Source organism: Protopterus annectens, chromosome 14.part0, assembly GCF_019279795.1.
Source record: "Protopterus annectens isolate FY-2018-M chromosome 14.part0, PAN1.0, whole genome shotgun sequence".
Taxonomy (NCBI): domain Eukaryota; kingdom Metazoa; phylum Chordata; order Ceratodontiformes; family Protopteridae; genus Protopterus; species Protopterus annectens.
Window position 1 is genome coordinate 1,097,327,367 of NC_056748.1, and position 22,322 is coordinate 1,097,349,688.

Consider the following 22,322-nt stretch of genomic DNA (forward strand, 5'->3'; position numbering starts at 1 on the left):
CACTCCTCAGCACATGTCCAAACCAATGCAATCTCGTCTCTCTTGCTTTGTCTCCAAACTGATGCTCTAATATACTGATTCCTAATCCTGTCCATCCTAGTCACACCAAGTGCAAATCTTAACATCTTTAACTCTGCCACATCCAGCTCTGACTCCTGCCTTTTTGTCAATGCCACTGTCTCCAACCCATATAACATAGCTGGTCTCACTACCCTCTTGTAGACCTTCCCTTTCACTCTTACTGGTACCCGTCTGTCACAAATCACTCCTGACACTCTTCTCCACCCATTCCACCCTGCCTGTACTCTCTTCTTCACCTCTCTTCCACACTCACCATTACTCTGAACTGTTGATCCCAAGTACTTAAACTCGTCCACCTTTACCAACTCTACTCCCTGCATCCTCACCATTCCTCTACCCTCCCTCTCATTTACACACATATATTCTGTCTTAGCCCTGCTGACCTTCATTCCTCTGCTCTCTAGAGCATATCTCCACCTCTTCAGAGTCTCCTCAACCTGATTCCTACTCTCACTACAGATCACAATGTCATCTGCAAACATCATAGTCCACGGGGCCTCCTGCCTGATCTCATCTGTCAACCTGTCCATTACCACTGCAAATAAGAAAGGACTCAGAGCTGATCCTTGATTTAATCCCACCTCCACCTTAAATGGATCTGTCACTCCCACTGCAGTCCTCACCACTGTCACACTACCCTCGTACATATCCTGTACCACTCTTACATACTTCTCTGCCACTCCCGACTTCCACATACAATACCACAACTCTTCTCTAGGCACCCTGTCATATGCTTTCTCCAAGTCTACAAAGACACAATGCAACTCCTTCTGACCTTCTCTGTATTTCTCCAATAACACTCTCAGAGAAAACATTGCATCTGTAGTGCTCTTTCCTGGCATGAAACCATACTGCTGATCACTAATCATCACCTCCCTTCTTAACCTAGCTTCTACTACACTTTCCCATAACTTCAAGCTGTGACTGATCAATTTTATACCTCTGTAGTTACTGCAGCTCTGCACATCACCCTTATTCTTAAAGATAGGTACCAAAACACTTTTTCTCCACTCCTCAGGCATCCTCTGACTTTCCAAAATTTCATTAAACAATCTAGTTAAAAATTCCACTGCCATTTCTCCTAAGCACCTCCATGCTTCCATTGGTATGTCATCTAGGCCAACAGCCTTTGCATTCTTCATCCTCTTCATAGCTGTCCTTACTTCCTCCTTGCTAATCTGTTTCACTTCCTGATTCACTATCCCCACATCATCCAACCTTCTCTCTCTCTCATTCTCTTCATTCATCAGCCTCTCAAAATACTCTTTCCATCTAGTCAACACACTCTACTCTCTTGTGAGTACCTTTCCCTCACTATCCTTTATCACCCTTACTTGCTGCGCATCTTTCCCAGCTCTGTCCCTCTGTCTAGCCAATCAGTACAGGTCCTTTTCTCCCTCTTTAGTGTCCAATCTCTCATACAACTCTCCATATGCCTTATCCTTAGCTTTCACCACCTCTCTCTTTGCCATGCGCCTCATCTCCTTATACTCATGTCTACTTTCTTCATCTCTTTGACAATCCCACTTCTTCTTCGCCAGCCTCTTCTTCTGTATACTCTCCTGTACTTCCTCATTCCACCACCAGATCTCCTTGTCCTCCTTTCTCTGTCCAGATGTCACACCAAGCACCTTTCTAGCAGTCTCCCTTACTCGTTCTATTTTTGTTACCCAGCTATTCGGTAACTCTCCACTGCCTCCCAATGCCTGTCTTAACTCTTCCCTAAACTCCACTTCACAATCACCCTTTTTTAACTTAATCCTTGGCACTGCTTTCACACTCCTCCTCCTCTTCTTGATCACCAACGTCATCCTACAGACCACCATTCTATGCTGCTTAACTACACTTTCCCCTGCCACCACTTTACAGTCTCCAATCTCTTTCAGACTGGCCCTCCTACATAGGATATAATCCACCTGTGTGCATCTTCCACCACTCTTGTACGTCACCCTATGCTCCTCCCTCTTCTTAAAATATGTATTCACCACAGCCATGTCCATCCTTTTCGCAAAATCCACAGTTATCTGACCTTCTGCATTCCTCTCCTTAACATCATACCTACCCATCACTTCCTCATCCCCTCTGTTCACTTCACCAACATGCCCATTAAAGTCCCCTCCAATCACTAGTCTCTCACACTTGGGTACATTCACCACAACTTCATCCAACTCACTCCAAAATTTCTCTTTCTCATCCATCGCACACCCAACTTGTGGAGCATATGCATTAACAACATTCATCATTACACCATCAATTTCAAGCTTCATAAACATCACTCTGTCAGACACTCTCTTCATGTCTAAAACACTCTTGGCATATTGTTCCTTTAGTATAACCCCTACCCCATTTCTCCTGCCATCCACACCATGATAAAACAATTTGAACCTGTTTCCTAAACACCTGGCCTTACTTCCCTTCCATCTGGTCTCTTGCACACACAATATATCAACCTTCCTTCTCTCCATCATATCAGCTAGCTCTCTTCCTATACCAGTCATACTGCCAACATTCAAAGTTCCTACCCTCACTGCTACACTCCTAACCTTCCTCCTCTCTTCCTGCCTTCGCCCTCCTCTTCTCCTTCGGCCAACAGTAGCCCAATTTCCGCCAGCACCCTGTTGGCTAACAGTACTGGTGGCGGTCGTTGTTAACCCGGGCCTCGACCGATCTGGTATGGAAATATGAAATTTTTGCGCCATAAGTGTTGTGGCAGAATTTTTACGCCGGATGCCCTTCGTGACACAACCCTCCCCATTTATCCGGGCTTGGGACCGGCACAAAGAAATGCACTGGCTTGTGCATCCCCAGTGGCTGGGTTACTTAATTAGACCATACACATTTTTTTAGAAATTATTATTATTATATTATATAACAACCTATTTTTTTCTGCTTGAGTATACCTTTTAGCACATTGTCAGCACAGACTTCATAGACTCATAAGTAAATACTAGACTATTAGTCTATAGACTGTTACAAGCCTAGCCAATAACCAGAGGTCAGAATCAAACCCTGTACTTTGTATCTGTGAGGATCCGCATGTGGATACTTAAAACACTCACATGTCATTCAGGGTGCCTGTTTTACTGGTGGCTAGTTTCATTGTAGCTGTTTTTGATGCTGATAGGATTTAATTAATTTGTCTAATATTTATTTTAACCATCCTTAAATTGCAAACTGATGGTTTCCATTCTATCTATGATGAATAGCTCTGTTCAAGTATTTTGTTTGTCCTTCATAATCTTTTTATATTTTTCATATAATATGCACTGACTGTTTTATTTATTGCTGTTTGACAACCATGTGAGTGACTGTTCTGTTGACCCTTTTCAGCCAAGACCTACTGTCTCAGACCAACAGAAACTTAACATTTAATTGTGCAGAAAACGTGTTGGCTTGGCTTCCATTCAGCATACTAAGCTTAAATGCATGTAAAGTAGGTTAATAAATCCATGCAGATACACAGGCATATTTGGTGAGGATGCAAGACAGCTGAAACATGACATATATCTATTATCATGAAAGCATTTGCAGATGGACTTGGCAAGCTGATTTTCTCCAAAAGTGTCCTTAAACCCTTTGATGATTGCCTGGCTCTTGAAACTACTTGCCATTTAAATCAAGTTAGTATGTAATATTCAAAACGGTTGTCATTGCAGAAGATAATGTATTTACTCACATTTTAACTTATATGTTAGTTTTTGTGAATAATTTAGCCTCTGTTTGTATTGGGAGTAGTTAATTAGTTTATAAATCATTTGTAGGTTGTGAATGTTCAGACTTTGCCCAGGCCATGGCTAAAATTTGGATCAAGTCCTCTAACAATTTAACAAATAAATAAAATATGGAACAGAAAGTCTTCATTTTTTATTTGCCATTTGTCTACACATATTGTTCCCAGGATCTCTCCTAAATATGATATATTTATAAACTGAAGCATGCAGCAAATGTACATACTATACACACATATTATATATATATATATATATATATATATATATATATATATACATACACGCACATAGTGGACCCATATATATACATATACACACGTGTGTATTTTTTAAATATCATAGTTTTTACAATGTTCTTTTATTATATGTATATTGAAGTACGGTGTATGCCTATGTGCCTAGCTGTATATGAAAAAGGTCAGCTAACCAGCCCACTATCCTAGTTAACAAATAACACTAAATAAATGAATATACTAATCTATGAATACCACTGATTATGTTTTCTCCACTTAGGCCTTTGTTGACTGGATTGCTTTTAATTATCAGATACTGTTGTTATTCAGTACCACTTGCTTTTCCCTTTACTTCTTGAATGTTGCCCCCATCGTCCTTAAGCTTCTAATAATATCATAAATTAAGCATGACAAACATTAAGCAGTTGTTCGGGTGAGAGTTGACACAGAAATACTTTTTGATGTTACTGAATACATTCATATAAAATTGCGTGCATGCACGCACACAAACATTAAGTCTGTAAAATTACCTAATGTTTGCTAATCATAAGATAAAAGTCTGGACCACCGGTGTAAATTGACTTATTTATAAGAAACTGACAAAATATCGGAACATAATTGGTTCATAAAACACCAGATAGCAACATAAGTTCTTACTGTTTATGACCATGGCTGCAGACTGATTGGGCGAGGATACCTATGGGAAGACGTAGTAATCTGAACAAGGAACATAAAAATTACAAGCATTAAGGGACACGGAAAAATGACAAATATTACGGGACAGAGACATGGTAGGAGTAATCGCTGTCCTGAAGGACGTGAGCGCTTGCTTTGCACACAACAGCTGTGCATCCAGTGCCGGGGAGAGAGCTGCTGGAGCCGCAGCGCCCTCCTCCGACTCCGTAAACATAAGTCTGGTGCGGGTTTTGCCGGCAGCCGGCGAGCTTGGCCCTTTGGTAATAGAATAGCCCAGTGTAATGTGACACTTCAACTTGCTGTGTGCTCTCTGCTTTGCTAGTTGATTCACTTACTCTCTTACTAAACGCTGCGTTCCTTTTCTCTGTTGGGGAAAATACCTGATTTTTTTATTATTTTTAATAAGTCGATATTGAAAAAGGAAGGATTGTGTATTTGTTTTCTGTCCCTGCCGTTGCTCGCTGCAGCCTGCTGGAAATCGGTAAGTTAGTTAAAGATTCCGTTTCGGTACTGGTGTTGGTGCCGGGAGGGGGGGATAAGGGGGAGCGCCCCCTCCCCCACGCATACACCCGCAGATACACAGAGAGCGCACATCGCTGTGTCCCTTAGCTTTGCTTGTAACCGAAGAGGCTTTCTGGTTCTGGCTTGGTGGACATGTTGTTTTAGCGCGAGACAATAGAACAGTGCATGGAATCATGAACGAGTGGTTACAATGTATCAGACATCATGCAGCTGGGGGCTCTTAAAGAGGTAGCGGCGTGGTTTGCTGTTTGATCCCCGCGCACACACGTACACATACCTCTCTCTCTCTGGGGGGAAGGTGGGGTATCCCAACCAAGCTGAGGAAAAATCACTAGCCGCTTGTTTCCCTGTCCCCTCCCTCGTTATTTTATTTTGGTTCCGGATACTTACCTGAGTCGAGTACGGTGTTTGCTGTGGTGCTGCTGCCTTGACCACCCTTTGGGGTTTACTGCTCTTTAAATGAATGCGATCGGAAGCGTCCCCAAGTAGTAGCATTTTGTTAATGGCTCGTTTGACTGAACAGACGGATGTTTGGTGGTATTTGTGATCCCATCGCAGAGTGCGGTCGTTGTCGGACCGGTGAAAGAGCAGAAAAGGTGACTGGGAGGGCAGCATCTCTCTCTCCCGTCTGTTTCTCAAATGGTACATTAAGCGATCTCTTTTTAAATACAATTTATATGTTTTTTTGGGAGGGGGCAGTGCTACTTACAAAGATAGAAGCAAACCTAGTGTCCCATGTAATCGGACCTGGTTATGAGGTCTGACTGTACAAAAGCAAAGCTATCTACTTTCTAAGGTTTTGATGGGGACATGCAGTGCATGCCTGTGTGTGGTGGGGGGAGGCTTTCAGCTTGAATTCCTTGCGTCTGGTCTGAGAGCCAGTTGGGACCAGGGCCTCCTGTATAGGGTAAAAGGAGGAAGGAGCAACCCCCTCCCTTTTTGTGTGTGTGTCTCTGTACATCTGTCCAGGAAGCCATCTGAGAAGGAGACTGATCTAACACTGCTCGGGCAAAGCAGTACATTGTCAGAGAGGGAAGAGAAAAAGGAGGGAATCTACGTGTAGCAGCAACTGCCAAGTGCTGTTGGTAGCTCCCCTGCTTTAACAGTAGTGGAATGTAAACAGTCGGACCCCGTTGTCGCGAGTGCCTGGGCGGGCGCGTGTACTGCTGCCTCTGTGCGTGTGCACATTCGTGAGGTTTAACTTGTAGAACACGCTGCATGCACATTGCACTGGAGAGCTCTGCTTTTCAAGTGTAATGTGAGGGCGCTCTTACTGACCTCACTTAAAACTTTTGTTCTTTTTTTTCTGATGAATGATTTGTATTTAATGAATTTACGCTCGAAAAGCAGTATTTGAAAACACAGTTTCTTTTTACTTTTTTTCATTTTGATGACGTTTTTTTGCTTTGCTGCCTACCCATGTGCATTACAGTTTTGGCAATATTTTCAGAAAGATAGTTTTGAGAGAGATGTGAACTAGCTACAAATGTTTTTTTATGCTGCATGTAATTTGATTAGACTTCACAACAAACTGCAGCAATTTAAAAGGAAATGTAACGTGTTCTTTTAATAAATATTTTTGTTGCTGCCTGGCTCATCTGTAAAGGATAGATTTTTTTGAGTGTTATGCACATGATTTGATAGTGATAGCAGACCCCCCCTTTTCATCCTTCAGCAGCTTGAAAGGTGCTGTGGATGTCTTTTTAGCTTACTGACACAAGAGAGGAGGTTTCATTTGGCAGCCTGAACAAATGCTTTATGAAAGGTTTCCTTAGAGACAGCTAGGGAGAGGCAGTGGGGGTGAGCATGACAGAAAGGATAAACCCAGTGAACATGTTTTCTAAAACTGAAAAGGGTGAAATGAGTATTCAAGTGTTAAATGTGTTTGCATGATTACAGTGCTGTGATTTGTGTTTGCCAAGAAACGTCAAAGAGGTCTTTGATTGTATAGTGATCATAATCAACATTTGTGTTGTGTTGATGGGTCTTATTGGTTGAAAACACACACACACAGTTGAAAATCAGTAAACTGAAAAAAATGTGAAAGATAACCCCATTAATACCAGCTAAACCGACCACATTGCATAGTAAATATCTTTTCCCCCATTTTCCATTGAGATTATTTATGATAATGCAATCGTTTCTCCCTGCTTTAAAGTTCAAGTTTATGAATAGCAGTGTTCTAGGACTGACCTTACTCTGTTCAAGGTCTAGAATGTTGAAACACCAGCTGTCATACAAAACACATAGAAAGGGAACTGCGCAAGTGAAACACGTGTGACTTTGGAAGTGGGTTGGGAGAACAGTTTGTGCGTGTGTTTTTTTTTTTTTTTCTTTTTTGTTATCTGAAAAAAAAAGACAAAAGTTGAAACTGAAAGTCTGCAGAGGACAATGAAACCTCCTGTTCTGAGTCATAGCTGTTGTGTTCACCTACAAAGATGTTAAGCTTAGACTGACAACTGAGATTTTTTCATTGTTTTGCTTTTAAGTTCTCACTGCATTTCAGAATTGTTTCTGGAATTCTTAAGATTTACCTGCAACCTTATATTTTTGCTATTACTAGTTATCATTTGCCTGAGTTCCCACAGTAAAATGATTATAGAGATCTCTCCTTCAAGGTTTCAGTGGCACTGGATGGTAGAATTTAAGGATATGGGTGTATAGTTGGTGCCGCAGTGGCAAAAATCAACTCCTTGTGGTTTTAGTTTTAATGTCCCTTTTAAAAGGTTGCAGCACCCACCAAAAATTTTGGAATTGCCACCAGTGATCCTGGTAACCACAGTTCTGCCCCTGTCTGTGATTACTCATATAACTTCTTTTCTTGAGAAAAGAAATGGCATTGGATGTGTGATAATTGGGACTTACAAGCTTGCTTGCTGGAGAAGCCACCTTGCTGTCGTACCTGTCATCCTGCCAGAGCCGATAGGTGTCTTACTGTGGAATCGACAGGCTGTAGTTGTCTATGTAGCGTCTGCATATGCAAACAATAACAAGAGCTGCAGAGTGTGTTGGGCAGATATTACTACACACCCTGTTTGGGGGGAGGGTCTTTTTAGGATACATTGGCCACATTTTACATGTCCCTGTTAGCAAGTCGCACCTGTATGTGATGTGGCACGGAATAGCTGTTGGCTTTGAGATCATTCATTTTTGAGTTCTTAGTAAATGCAGTTAGTTATAGTCTAAATGAAACAGGTAGAGAAGTCATACTTCTGAGTTCTATTTAAAAAAAAAATAGTATTTTTTGCTGGTTGTTTTTCACCATTTATATGTAACGAGCAAATGTTACTCCCCTGTCATTTGCTGCTCGTATGTATATGATTGACAGTTGCATTCCATCACCGTTTCTAGACTGTTATATAAGGTGTAGCACCTTGTTTTGTTTTGATTAGTAGAAGGTGTTGCAAGTTGCTGTGTAAGGGACCTGTGTTTTGTGACAGTTGGCATACCCACTGTGTTTTATTAAGTAGCTATGTTGTACTACAGAGTGACTAGTCTTGTCAGCATATGTCTGTTTGTATGATGCAGCAGTTCCTCTGGACTTCTTACTATGATAGTTTGTCCTTCAAAATTTTATTTACTTGCAAATATTTGAATACCCAACAAAAAGTGTGATTGGCATGCATTTTTTTAAACTTGTTATTAACCAAGTGAAATCTTACTTTGTATATTGTGATCTGCAGAATTTTGCCAGTCTTTAGACTACACTCAATTGCAGAGATTGGCTATTTGGTATCTGTTTTAATTTTAAAATATTATAACATTTATCTGTGATTTATACAGGTCATTTGCTCAACGGTGTTGAGGTACACATTTATGGTAACACTGCTTGAAATTTTTTGTTGTAATAATTTGTTTTATTTTTTTTTATGGATAAAGTCAAAGTCTTGGTATTGCAGTTACATCTGTTACCTCAGCCATTCCAGCATCAAACATTTGCTACAAGCACTTCAGATTTGTACACAGTTTAAAAAAAAAAAGAATATTCAAAGAGAAATGTAACACAAAAACAGACAAGCTAAAATTGAGTGAGCTACCGCAAGAAAATTATTGTTTACATACTTTTAATTTCTGGCAAACTATGCAAGCCCCCCCAAACTTTTTTTTTCAGAATTGGTGGCTTGCTTTTCCTGTTTAGTGTTTCTAAATAGGCGCATGTAAAGCACAAATTAAATTCTTTTCCCCAGGGGTAACATAGTCAGTAGTTAGTAGCAATGAGTTTTGATATTATCTGATATTTCCTTACATCAGATTTTTATGCCAAAGGATATTTTTATTGTTCAGAAATATCGTTAGTGTAATAAAACAGAAGGTGAGCAAGGCCTGTTGGCAAGACTTTTCATAGAATTTTTAAGTTCGTTTGGAAGAGTGTTAATGATCTTAGTCTAATTAAATATGGTGTTGCTGCTTGTGCGGTTTTGTTGATTTTAATAATTGAGCTCCTCAAACTGTGCTTTTTGGAAGACCCTAAATGTTGCACGTGTCTGATGTACGCTGGCTGTTCTAAAACAAGACACACTCAGATAATGGCAAGAAATGTCCCAAAGTAGAAAATGCTCAGGAAAGCTTTAAAGGAAATCTCTCATTTTCAGTACAGTCTCCTTCATTGTTGAATTAGAAATGTGAGCTTTTGCATTGCTGTAGCATTCCATTTTAATGCAACTTCTAATACATCATACTATTTTGATAGCAAAATGAGAAGATGAGGCTGGGTTGTCTCTTGTCTGCCCTTGTAAGTCTTTTGACATTCCGTCTTCCTCAGACTTTTTTCACTTGGTTTATGCTTGTTTGGATGCCTCTAGGGATTCTGTTGTCTAACTCCCAGTTTTGTAATGCATTATATGGCTCTGCAGCCCTTTTTATTAAGAAGTAATTTTTTTTTAATCCACTGCTTATGTCCCTTCCAGTCTTCCTCTTTAGGATGACCCCTTCTCAGCATAAACTTGTATACCTGTGCCATATATTGTCTGTCTCTTCTGGTCTGCAATGCCAACAGCTCATTTCTCTAATCTCTGGTCTTTATGCCTGTGTCACTATTTATGTGCATTTCTGTTGCAGTCTTTACATAATACATACTGCTTAGTCTTTGCCAGGTGATTGTAGGTTCAGTGGAGCTGTATTCACTGCAGCTGAGAGGGCACTGGAATTGCACTGCTTCAGAGCATCTTTTTAGTTGCATTATTTTACTAACAATGCATTGCTGAGTTGTGGAACATCATTAATCTTCCCTAGTAAGCAACTTGTAGTTGTAGTCGTAGCAACATTGGACTGTTAGATAACACTATTGGGAATACTACTTAAATGTGAGATATCAGCATCATTAATTCTCATAAATAATGAGGAGTAGCAGCAGTCATCCCAGCATTTAGTTGTTGTTGGGTAACACTATTAGGCACATTATTTGTAGTAATGTGAGAAATCAGCTTTGTTAATTCTCATCAGTAACTGAGGTAAATCTAAGATCGTTCTAATGCTGGGCTGTTAGGTACAGCATTGGGTGCATTGTTTATGGTAAAAAGGGCATCGGTAATTTTCATTAGTGTCTGTAGTGCATTTATGGTTGTACAATCACTGAGCTGTTAATATAACATCACTCGATGCTTCACTCAAGCTATTTGCGTTATTCTCATTAATTGAGGTGGGCAGTTGGTAACACTGTAAGTGCTTTACTACTTGTAATACGACAGAGCATTAATTCTCATAATTTAACCAAGGTATAGCTAGGGCTGTAGCAAAACATTTGCTGCTAGATAATAAACTTAGGTGCATTACTTTCTAGTAACAGGAGATGCCAACTTCAGTAATTTTCTTAAGTAACCATGGTGTAGCTATGGTTGCAGCAGCACTTGGCTGTTAAATTATACCATTATTAGTAACTTGAGATATCTCGGTTGCAGTAGCATTAGTCTATTACAAAATATCCATTTAAATTATTGCTATTATGAATGTGAGGGGTGGTTGAGGTCACGGTAGTATGGGACTATTGCAGAACATCATTAAAGATGCTACGCAGAGACTCATCTGATTTGGCAGTTCAGGGGTACTACTTTCGTCTGGTTTTATTTGCATCCTGATGTCAGGGATGATGCTGGCATATTGCCTTTAGTTGATCCCCTACTTGATACTGATGCAGACCAGCCTACAAATGCTTGTATTTTTGCCATTCCAGTTTTATCCCCCTCTCTTTACAATATCAGTCTTCTGGTAGATCGATAGCCTGTTCATTTTATTGTACAAGACTTGGTTCTAAGCTTGTATGTTTTCTATGCAGACATTAGATATCTTCCCTTTCTGTAAGTGTTTTCATCGATGGAGGCATTTTTGTTCCTTCGACTTTCCAAGGGCACACAGGTTGTGTGACATCCCTCCTCTGGGCAGTAATCAAGGAGTCCCAGTACTCGCCACGGACACCAGTGAGGGACATTCATTTGGAGCAAAAATGGATATACACAGTATTTCCAGATGCAGCTCTGTGCATCAAGCACAATTTCCCTTAAGAGCACACAGGGAACACACTCAGTCTTGGGGCTAGGTTCCCCTCTCTCTATCCAGGCCCCAAATAAGACTCTTCACTGTAGACTTGAGCCCTCAGAGTGTTCCAAGCCAAGTCCCCCACCACCCTCTCTGTGAAACCAGTGCTCTGTGTCCCTGCTCCAAGTAGCTGATACACACACATTGTTTGAGATTTGATTTTCACACGCACACACACACCTAGGAAAGGGTGGCACAGATTTACTAGCTATGCCCCCTCTGCCCAGACTGTAAGGTAGGTACTGCAACCAGAACACTCCAAAGCCAGCTACTCTGAGGCTCTTACAAGGGTACCTAATTAGAGTAAAATTAACACTAATACAGATGGTAGTGTTTGACCAATGCAGCAAGGCTTTCAAAAGTGGCTACAATATCACCGAATAAATGTAAGTAGTCTCAAAGGTTAAAATGTCCTCTAAAAGACCAGCCACAGTATGTATGTATGTAATGTGTCTTTCGGCTTTTCCTGGTTAGGGGTCGCCACAGCGGAACTCTGGTCTGCTAATGATTGGCGGTTGATTTTTACATGCCGAGTTGCCAGCCCTGATGCACAACCTTCAACGAAGGTACGCCCATTCACGCATGTCTCCACACAGAAGACGCTCTAGCTGAGAATCGAACCGGACAGTGTCTTACTGTGAGACGACAACGCTACCGCAGCACCCCCACCACAGTGAAAGGTTTAGATATATTTAATAATAAATAACAAAAGAACATGAAAATATTAAATATTTATTACAATAAACATCAGAGAGTTTATCACAGGAAATATTAAAAATAACACAGATGGAAAGGTTCATACAGGTGCAGAAAAGCAGTCCTTAACTAATCTCACTATATTTTTCCTGACTGATCTAAAGAATTACTGTCCCCTAGTTACTTACTAAAGCAAGGCAAGATGAAGTGGATGAGTGTTCTTCCTTCTTTGTCAGGTTTCAAAAACAGACTGCCCTGAGACTTCTGTCTCATTTCGTATTAAAACATCAGTGCTGGATTACAGAATGACATCACGTGCATCTGGTCATCCGACTGTGGATCCCACACTACCCCCTTTACACTGAACCAGAATTTAGTATATGTGTGTTACCATGCACACACACACAAAACTTTGCTAATATGTCCTATAGCATCTAGAAGCAGTAAAACAATTTCAAACCTTTCACCCTTCCAGGGTAGCAATTAGTTCACCCCTACGTACAATACAGTAGGATTCCTAGTCCTAGTTTTCACAGGCTGCAGTCAGAACGGTAGATAGAATCTTTATGGCCTAAACCAAGTAATTTAATTTCAGACTATTTTTTAAAGTTGGCTAGACTGAGATTAACCTCTTCTCTTCCAGTATTCTGTGTTGCATTATATTCATTTCATCAGTTACAATGCAGTCTGATGTACAGGTGTATTTCTTTTCTGTCCACTAGGACCCACTGTTTGGTACATTTTTAACACCAGCAGCTTTACAAATACATTTTCAACACAAGCACCTGTACAAATCGGTTTGATATGCAAATATATAATTCTTTACAAAACTCCAACTAGCTGTGCTGGCATATGTCACACATCCACTGCCTTACTTCTCCTGGCATAGCTGGCAATATCTCACATCATCACAGGTTGCATTAGTGGTAACATTCCCTGATTGCACATCCTGTAACAGACTGATATCCTGCCCAGAATTGGTTGCATGTTTTACAACATTTGCTTGCTGTAATATTTTCCATGATCCTGAACAGGATAAAATATATATTGGAAAATGTAATGTTTCTGCGTGAAATCTGGCTCTGGACACTGGGTTACATTCAATGTGTGTCATTAATTGTAACTTTGGCAGGCATTTAATTGTGGATCATTTCATTGTTAACAGAAACATTCTACCTTTCTAAAGTGAGTGTCTACACAGATGTTTCATCTTCCTCTTGTTGGCAGACTGTCTTATGGTGCTTTGGTAGTGCTTTCATACAGTGTGCTGTAGTGTGTTCATGCAAAGACTGACATCTGCTGTCACAAGTTGTACAGGCAAGGCAAACCTTGCCGTCTTTATTGTAAGATCACCTGTTTTATGAGGCAGTTACCATTTGAGAGCAAAATGCTTCTGGCACATTTTGATTGAACAACTTTACTGATCCAGCCTACTCAACTTTACTATGTTACCATTAGTATGTTACTAGTGGTATATTACCATGCACTACTGTTGTTGCTTGGTATCACCTGGAGCATTTTTTGGCATATTCAGAGCGTTAGTCTGTCTTGTGTCATGTTAATTTGGGTTGTTTATTTTGCCTGCATGTGCCACCACATTTAATTTGTGTGTGACCATTTTTGTGCCGACCTCTGGCAGGTCCAGTTTGTAGCTAGGACTTGGGCTGTACCTTGCTCAGTGCACAGACTTTTAACTTGCCTACATATATGGGCAGCCATGTATGAAACTGTTCCTTTGTCCAAACCTTTCTTGTCTGTTGCTGTGCTTTTATTTATCAACAAATCCATTAACATTGCATTTAGTTGCTTTAACCATAGAGAATGCCTGAAACTGAAGCATGTGAAATGTATCCATTTATTTAAAATTCAAGGAGGTAGCTCCTCTGAGACAATCGCCCATTTGACAGTGTAACTCTGGGGAAAAGGCTGTCATTCCATGGTATTCTCACATATGTTCTTGCCTATGTGATCTTCACTTACATTTTAGCAAAGCTGTAGTTTGTTGTACTGTTTGTGATTTGCCAGTTAAAAGAGCTTGCAACTGTAGTTGTAGCTGGAATTCCTTTTATTGAGCAAAACCTTGACAACAAAGGTTGATTTATTTGTAGCTGTTACCAGATTAGCAATGTTATAGGTATGTGTGAAATTTCTTTTCACTGTTTATTTGGGTTGTGAGTTTCCTTGTTTATTGGTTAAGGTTTGTTTTCTTATCTCAGGTGTTGAGCATCACTGTACTGTCCATAAGTTAGCTGTGTTTCTGGATTTTAAGAAGTACTACGGAATACCTTTCATTAGTGCTGATGGGGCTCACTTGTGTGACTTAAGTGGACACTGTCTAATATATTACAGGTTGGGTGCAGCCTACAGAAAACTGCTTCTTTCTCCTTGTGGAGACCTGGAGGCCACGCAGTAAATAGCCCTCAATGTGTCTGAGGTGGTCACAGCTGGCTGGGAGTGGGGATAAATAAGTCATCGATTTGAGAAATGAAGACCACTTAAACCAGTGTACTCCAGCTCTACGATTGCCTGTCTTCTGAGGAAGTTTGCTGCAATCTAAGTGACGAAAAGTGTATGTGTATTTTCCACACTTCAGGCTGTCTTCTGAGGAAGTTTGCTGCAATCTAAGCGACGAAAAGTGTATGTGTATTTTCCAGACTTCAGGTGTCTTCTGAGGAAGTTTGCTGCAATCTAAGCGACGAAAAGTGTATGTGTATTTTCCACACTTCAGGCTGTCTTCTGAGGAAGTTTGCTGCAATCTAAGTGACGAAAAGTGTATGTGTATTTTCCACACTTCAGGACTATTGTTAATAAAGTGGTTTGTGCATCGGAGCACTTTTCTCCTGTTTGGCTCATTTTTCGCTACTCCAACTCTAAGGTCATATGTGACTAAAATTAAAATAAAATGGTCTTTCAAGTGGGGTAAATCTACCCCACTTATAGTCTGTGGGTGTTACGACAACTGAAGCACATCCTTCTCGGGCAAGAGCTCCTAGGATTCAAACTCATGAGCGGTAGTCTAAAAAACCAGGTCCTTAACCACTGTGCTAGCAAGCCTGCTTAATTTCCCTTCCCTGTATTCAAACCATGCCCCTATTGCACATCATATCTCTCAACTGTCCCTGATTTTGACTCAAATTTTAGCTCTGTCCCTCTTAATCCCTCCTAAAACTAGTGACTTTTGGAGGAAAGGTGGTGAATTACACTTAATGAATAATGACAATAATTAAGAGTTATAGACTTCTTTTACTTCAGAAACTGTGTATTAATTCATATGCTCTGATTCTGTCAATGTTTCAAGTTAATAGCACTAATATTTTAAGTGTCCCTGATTCTGTTGAAATTTATCCCCGATTGGTTGAGAGGTCTGCTGCATATAAGGCCATGAATCTAACCGCTTGGCTACATGGATATATGTCGGATAAGAGTGAGCTGGAACTTGCCTTTAACAAAGATTTTTCTTGTAGTATTTTTTATTCACTTTCTTACTTTGCCTTTCTTAAGTACTTTGGTAGTTTTGGTGTTTTGCTGCATTCGGGATTAAGTGATGAAAGTTCATTTCAAGGAAGGACCTGCTTTGTGTTGGGCTGTGGGATGATTGATGATTCCATCGGTTTCCTCTGGTGAATTGGAAAGGAATTAACCATGGATTAAATTATACGACAGCTGTCATGGTTATGAGTCATGTTTTCCTGTATAAAAGTGTTTTGTAAATGAGTAGAGTTGGATTCATCTTAGCTAGTGTACATGATTTTTGTAGGCTTTCTTCCCCTTCCAAGGGTACAGGGGAAGGGAAATGTCTGCTGTAGAGTAACATCTGCACAGTACGTGATGCACTTCAGAGATATGACTTTGTAGCTGAGATTTTCACAAACAAGGCCCCCTTTCACACAGTGTGTATAAGGTAGTTTTTAATGTACTGTAGTTATTAGTATTGCATGCAGTGTATTCAAGGGAATTGCATTGCCTCACATGGTCAGTGGGGATTTGCCAGAGAGTTATTGCGACTCCTCAGTCTTGTAGTCTGTGGACCTGTCCCAGTATTCTCCATGTTGATGGTAGTAAGGAGCTAAAAATTTTGGTGCATCAGTTGCAGATAACTAACATATTAATATGACTCGAGTATTCTACAAAACAGCTAACCTACTTATCACCTGAGGCAAGAAGGGGCCATACGTTCTCCTTCCCTATCTTAAAATACAGCCGCTATCTATGCAGTTGAAAACAGAATACTAAGGTTCGTGCACCTAAAGTAGTAATAGAGAACACCATTGGTATAATTGTTGAGCAGTGTTTTACGTTAAGGAAGCGGGAAGTGATCTGGCTAGTTAAGGCACCAGTTGTATATTAGCCACTGTGAAAAAGCATTGGTAGAACTAACCCCAAAATGGTGGAACAGCATACTTGGAAAAAAATAAGAAAAAATAACCATTCAGATAGTGCAGCTGCTTTAGAGACTATGGATTGTCTATTTGACAACCAGATATGCAGCATATGAACTAGAAGGAGAAAGTCGTAAGCACAAAGTCATTTTTTGCAGGACTTAAATTTTTAATTATAAACACCAGACCATTAGTGGCACTTTGTTACAAATGTAAACATTGTAAATGTTTGAAAATCTAGTATATGCGATAGGCAAGACTTGAGTGTATAACTTGTGTTTCCTGCACATCAGCATGATGTAGATATGAGAGCCCTACGTTTTTAAAACTTAATTGTAACTCTGTGCATGCATTATTGTTTTTTGGGGCATGCTGTTAAATTCATAGTGGTATGTATACTATGTCCAATATGTTTATCACCATTTGTTTGTGTCTGCCTATTTAGCCTAGTTCATGGTCAAAAGGGGCCTCTTGGACTGGTTGACTTGCACATTTAACAAATATTAAAGTACTTTACAAATAAAGACAGTTATTCTTTCCTGGTGCGAAGGACAAGGTTACATTCATGAGTCTAGTTTCCATTACTCATCATCATTCTCTTTCGGCTTTTCCCGTTAGGGGTCGCCACAGTGGATCATCTCTTTCCATTTCTTCCTATCTTCTGCATCTTGCTCTGTCACACCAATCGCCTGCATGTCCTCTCTCACCACGTCCATAAACCTTATCTTAGGCCTTCCTCTATTCCTCTTACCTGGCAGCTCCATCCTTAGCATCTTTTTCCCAATATACCCATCATCCCTCCTCAGCACATGTCCAAACCAACGCAATCTCGTCTCTCTTGCTTTGTCTCCAAACTGTCCAACATGAGCTGACCCTCTAATATACCGATTCCTAATCCTATCCATCCTAGTCATACCGATTGCAAATCTTAACATCTTTAACTCTGCCACATCCAGCTCTGACTCCTGCCTTTTTGTCAATGCCACTGTCTCCAACCCATATAACATAGCTGGTCTCACTACACTCTTGTAGACCTTCCCTTTCACTCTTACTGGTACCCGTCTGTCACAAATTACTCCTGACACTCTTCTCCACCCATTCCACCTTGCCTGTACTCTCTTCTTCACCTCTCTTCCACATTCACCATTACTCTGAACTGTTGATCCCAAGTACTTCAACTCGTCCACCTTTACCAACTCTACTCCCTGCATCCTCACCATTCCTCTACCCTCCCTCTCATTTACACACATATATTCTGTCTTAGCCCTGCTGACCCTCATTCCTCTGCTCTCTAGAGCATATCTCCACCTCTCCAGAGTCTCCTCAACCTGATTCCTACTCTCACTACAGATCACAATGTCATCTGCAAACATCATAGTCCACGGGGCCTCCTGGTCTAGTTTCCATTACTAGTGAGTGTCATATTCTCTAGTTATGTACAGTAATTTTGTTGGTTAGTGAGATGAGGGCAACCAGATGGAATCAGGCTGGCTACTATTGTTGCATGTTTGGTAGTAGAACGGTGTAGGGTCTTTGTGGTTTGCAGTTAAAGAAGTAAATATTTCATACGGACAAGGACTGCAGAAGCCAAATCTGTGATCATTATGGGGACACTTTGAGATGAGAGGTCACTGAAAAAAATGTAGACGTCAGCAGGAGAGTGTGCTGTTGGTTATTTTATTTATTTTTAAACAGGAAGTACCTTTATTAAATTATCACTTGTAACACAGGCAGTCCTCCATTTTATATAAATGAAAACAAACAATATTGACACAGTCCCAGCTGCAAGTGTTTTACATCACAGACTGTACTGATACAATTTTAGGTGCAAACATTGTACATCAGTCAATATCAGCCAAACATTACACTGTTCATTCAAACTCTGCCTTCTTTTAAACTTAATTTCTCCTGGTATGTATTGTTCCTGCAGTTCCCATTTGCTCCTACCCTTTTCTAAAGATCCCAATTTCAGTTGTTTTATCTCTGTTACTATATTTACTACTTCTAGTACAGTTGGTTTAGACTTTGATTTCCATTTTCTAGTAATTTATTTTTTGGCAGCCACCATAATTAGACTCAGCAAGGCCTTACTATGTCTAGGCAATTCTGATTATGTATCACGGTTCAAAAATCATTTCCCTGGTTACACCAATTTGCACACCCAGTATCTCCAACAGATCAGTCTGCATTTTCTAAAGTCTGCCAACTCGTTACAGTCCCAGAAAATGTGTTCCCAATGACCTCTCTCTTCCCTATTGCACCTCCAACATTTGCTGTCTACCTGGGAAAAAAATTCTCTGGAGTTTGCTTGGGGTATAAAAATTTCTATCTAAGCATTTCCAAGCAAAAATCCTACATTGTTTAGATTTTGTTGCATATTTGGGAGACAAATGCATATCCCCAAACCTTACAGAGTATATGGTACATGAAAATTTAATGGCTGTTGTTATCTAACAAATACTTTTTATACCTAGTGAGTGCTGACTGGATGGAATAAAGGACAGTGTAGTAGTGCAGGACAGGCCAAGAATATGATTTAGTTTAAATGTGGGCTGGTTACATTTGTTTAATAGAATGCCGCAAACCTTTGGAGGAGGCAGAATGGAGTAAATTGAAAATTTTAAGTTATTACTTAACCTCCAGAAAAATATTTTTGCTTAAACATGAAGAAAAATAAGTCAAGTCTCTGGATTTCTAATAAGCCAGTGAGTCTGCTTTTTACTTGGTTAGTGATTTTCCTGTACCATCAAAACATGTGACCCAGAAAAGACAAGAAGTGACACACACAGGTGTACTCCTCACTGGCAAAAAAGCTGCAGAGGTGTGTGTTTACATGAGTACTTTTAGGGAACAGCAAGCATGGCTGGATGTGAATTGGCAGCAGTGTTCTGTGTTTTGGCAACTTCTGAGCATGAAGTGATAAGAGTTTAAAACTAGTAGTAAATGAAATCGGGGAAATAGAGCAGTTATAAAACTGCAGTGGTGGCATCCAGTGTTAAAAAAACAAAAAAAGCAATACTGTTCCTTTAGGAGGGTATCCTGAAATGTCGGTGTTTGTTACTGCACTGCAGCAGGGCTCAGAAACGGAGGGTTGTTTTGCTTTCTCAAATTCCATCCTAGCATTAGAATTTAAAACATAAAAATATAGTTGCTCCCTTTTTTGCAGATGGTGTGGGTGTTGCTTGTATACCTTCTTGCTTTCTATGTCTTTATCTGTCTTATACCTTGGCAAGGTGTTGATGATCTCTGAGCTGGAAAAAGCCATGAGACCGGATTAGCGAGAGAAAGTTGGGTTCCCCAGAAGGGAGACGTGGATTCTGAGGCAGTTTTGTGTTTTACTGCTGCTGTTTATTCGGTATTATTCCTGATTTAATTTTCATTGCTGTTTTAGATATGTTGCTGGAATTTTTTGTGCCTGTCCTAAATTGTTGATTTTGTGTGTTTTGGTCCTGTTGTAGCTGCTGTATTTGAATAGTGGGCTTGGCATGTATTAAAGTTAACATGCAGGTAGTTTTATTTTATTTGCTCGTGTGCGCACATCTTCATCCCATTTCTGGTGATTAACTGTGACACTTTTTACTTTTATCAGATTCGTAAGTTTGAATTGAAAAAATCCTTAGGGTAATTGTATTATTTCATTAGTGTAGATGGCTTGTGTGTGTTGGGTGACCTGAATAAGTTGAAATTCATTTTTGTGTGGCAAGGAAATAAATGTATGGTTAACCTTTATTTAACGATTCGTTTTTTATTCGTCTTTGCTGATCTCGTTTGTTTAATATTTCTGAATGATAATGTGCACAGCCTTAATGCATACATGATGAATACATCGTGCACAGCTGGGTCTGATCTGTGTTTTATATACTGGGCATGCAGTGTAAGTGAGCTGTTTTACTGTGGTCTGTAGAACAGTTACTATTGAGATCAGTGTCAAAGAATTAATAAGAAAGGGTTCTAATGAGCCCTATAAACAGCTGTTTAATTTGTATATCAAAAATCTTATAAACAAGTTTTAAATTATGTAAGTTTTGAGGTGGATTGACACACTTGGTGCCTTTTATTTTACTTTCACATTTTTACTAGAGAATATGGAAACCAAAAACAGATGTCCGTAGAAATGAGCAGACACAATACCTGATGTTGAAAAATTGTAATGACCAGGGGAAATAAACGCCTTTCATGATAAACTCCTTTTAACTTGTATTTTAAATCTGTTTGTGTAGTTTGATGAAGTCTGGCATGTCACAGCCAATGTTCGTTCAGCATACGTGTGTATTGAACAGATGATAAGCTCTCACAACATACCCTGTTGAATAGTGTGCAAACTGTTTCATCTGACAGGACTCCAGTTACTCGACTAATATAATTGTCGTCTTTTGATCACTAGAAGGATGCAGAAATTTTTTCCCTTTGTGGAGAGCGTGGCTTACCACAGTCAACTTAAACGTTTACTTTTTTGTCTCTCTCAGATGTGTATAACAACTGGAATTAGATTTAAACAAAGCAAGTGTTCATGATACGTTTCAAAGGATTTAATTATATCTGGGTCCTATATTTCATACCAGCTGTATTTAGTTTAAAACTTGCATGTCTGTGGTATTTCTTGATTTTTTTACCAAATGCATTTAGCAAAATTCTGCTTTGTACCCTTACTGAAGGCTGTTCATATTAATGCCACTTTTGCTAACTAGGTAAAGTAATGGCTTAACAACCTTGTTCATATTTTGTGTCCTTTTTAAGGACTTGTTATCCTTAAATTTTAAGTTATTCTCAAAATGCATAACCCTGTATTATGTTTACAGTGATGCAAATGTATATATAGATAAGATTTTTCTCTCTCTATATTGTCTTGGTTGATGTAGGAAAAGCTAGTAAAAATAAATTTCTTGGCTGCTTTGAATACGTAATGTTGACATCTACAGATATGCAAGTGATGAACCTTTTACTTGGGCTTAATTGTTGCTCCTCTGCTCATCATTGAATAGTCTAGCATTTCTGTCGTGTTAAGCTAGAAGGCCTATGTACTTATGTTCTTTACTAGATAACTGACTTTAGATGGACATCCTGCTATTGCCTTAATGGTCTTAGTTAACTTACTGTAGAGAGTAGTTTTTAAAAGTAACGTAATATAGATCTGCAGGTGATGTTGTTTACCTAGATTACATACGTACTTTACAGGACTTTAGGCTAAGCCCAGGAGATGCACTCGGACTAGAAGGAAATTTAATGCAGGAGGTGATAACCTGTAGGTAAAAGCCTTGTAGAAAAGGATTGTATGAATATATGATCATAAAGCTTACAGTATGTTATCAATCACAGTATAAGTGGTTCAACCTCCCTTCATCACACATAGCAAATTCACTGCCTACTTTTAACATTCAGATCATCCAGTCCTAACTGACTTTTGATTTAAACTATCAATTAAACTAAATACACGTCCAATTACCATGCAGGAA

The 22,322-nt window shown here is 39.7% G+C and overlaps 1 protein-coding gene across 4 annotated transcripts in view; it reads left to right on the forward strand.

Moving 5' to 3' along the window:
* Window positions 1-5,032: 5,032 nt before the first annotated feature.
* Window positions 5,033-22,322, forward strand: part of ZMIZ1 (zinc finger MIZ-type containing 1) — a 2,170,450-nt gene continuing 2,153,160 nt past the window's right edge. For 2 of the 4 annotated variants that reach the window (XM_044056883.1, XM_044056886.1), the window contains exon 1: window positions 5,033-5,222. The gene's annotated coding sequence lies outside the window, so the exon portion shown is untranslated. The remainder of the gene's footprint in view (window positions 5,223-22,322) is intronic. The other 2 variants (XM_044056882.1, XM_044056885.1) reach the window with 1 other exon arrangement.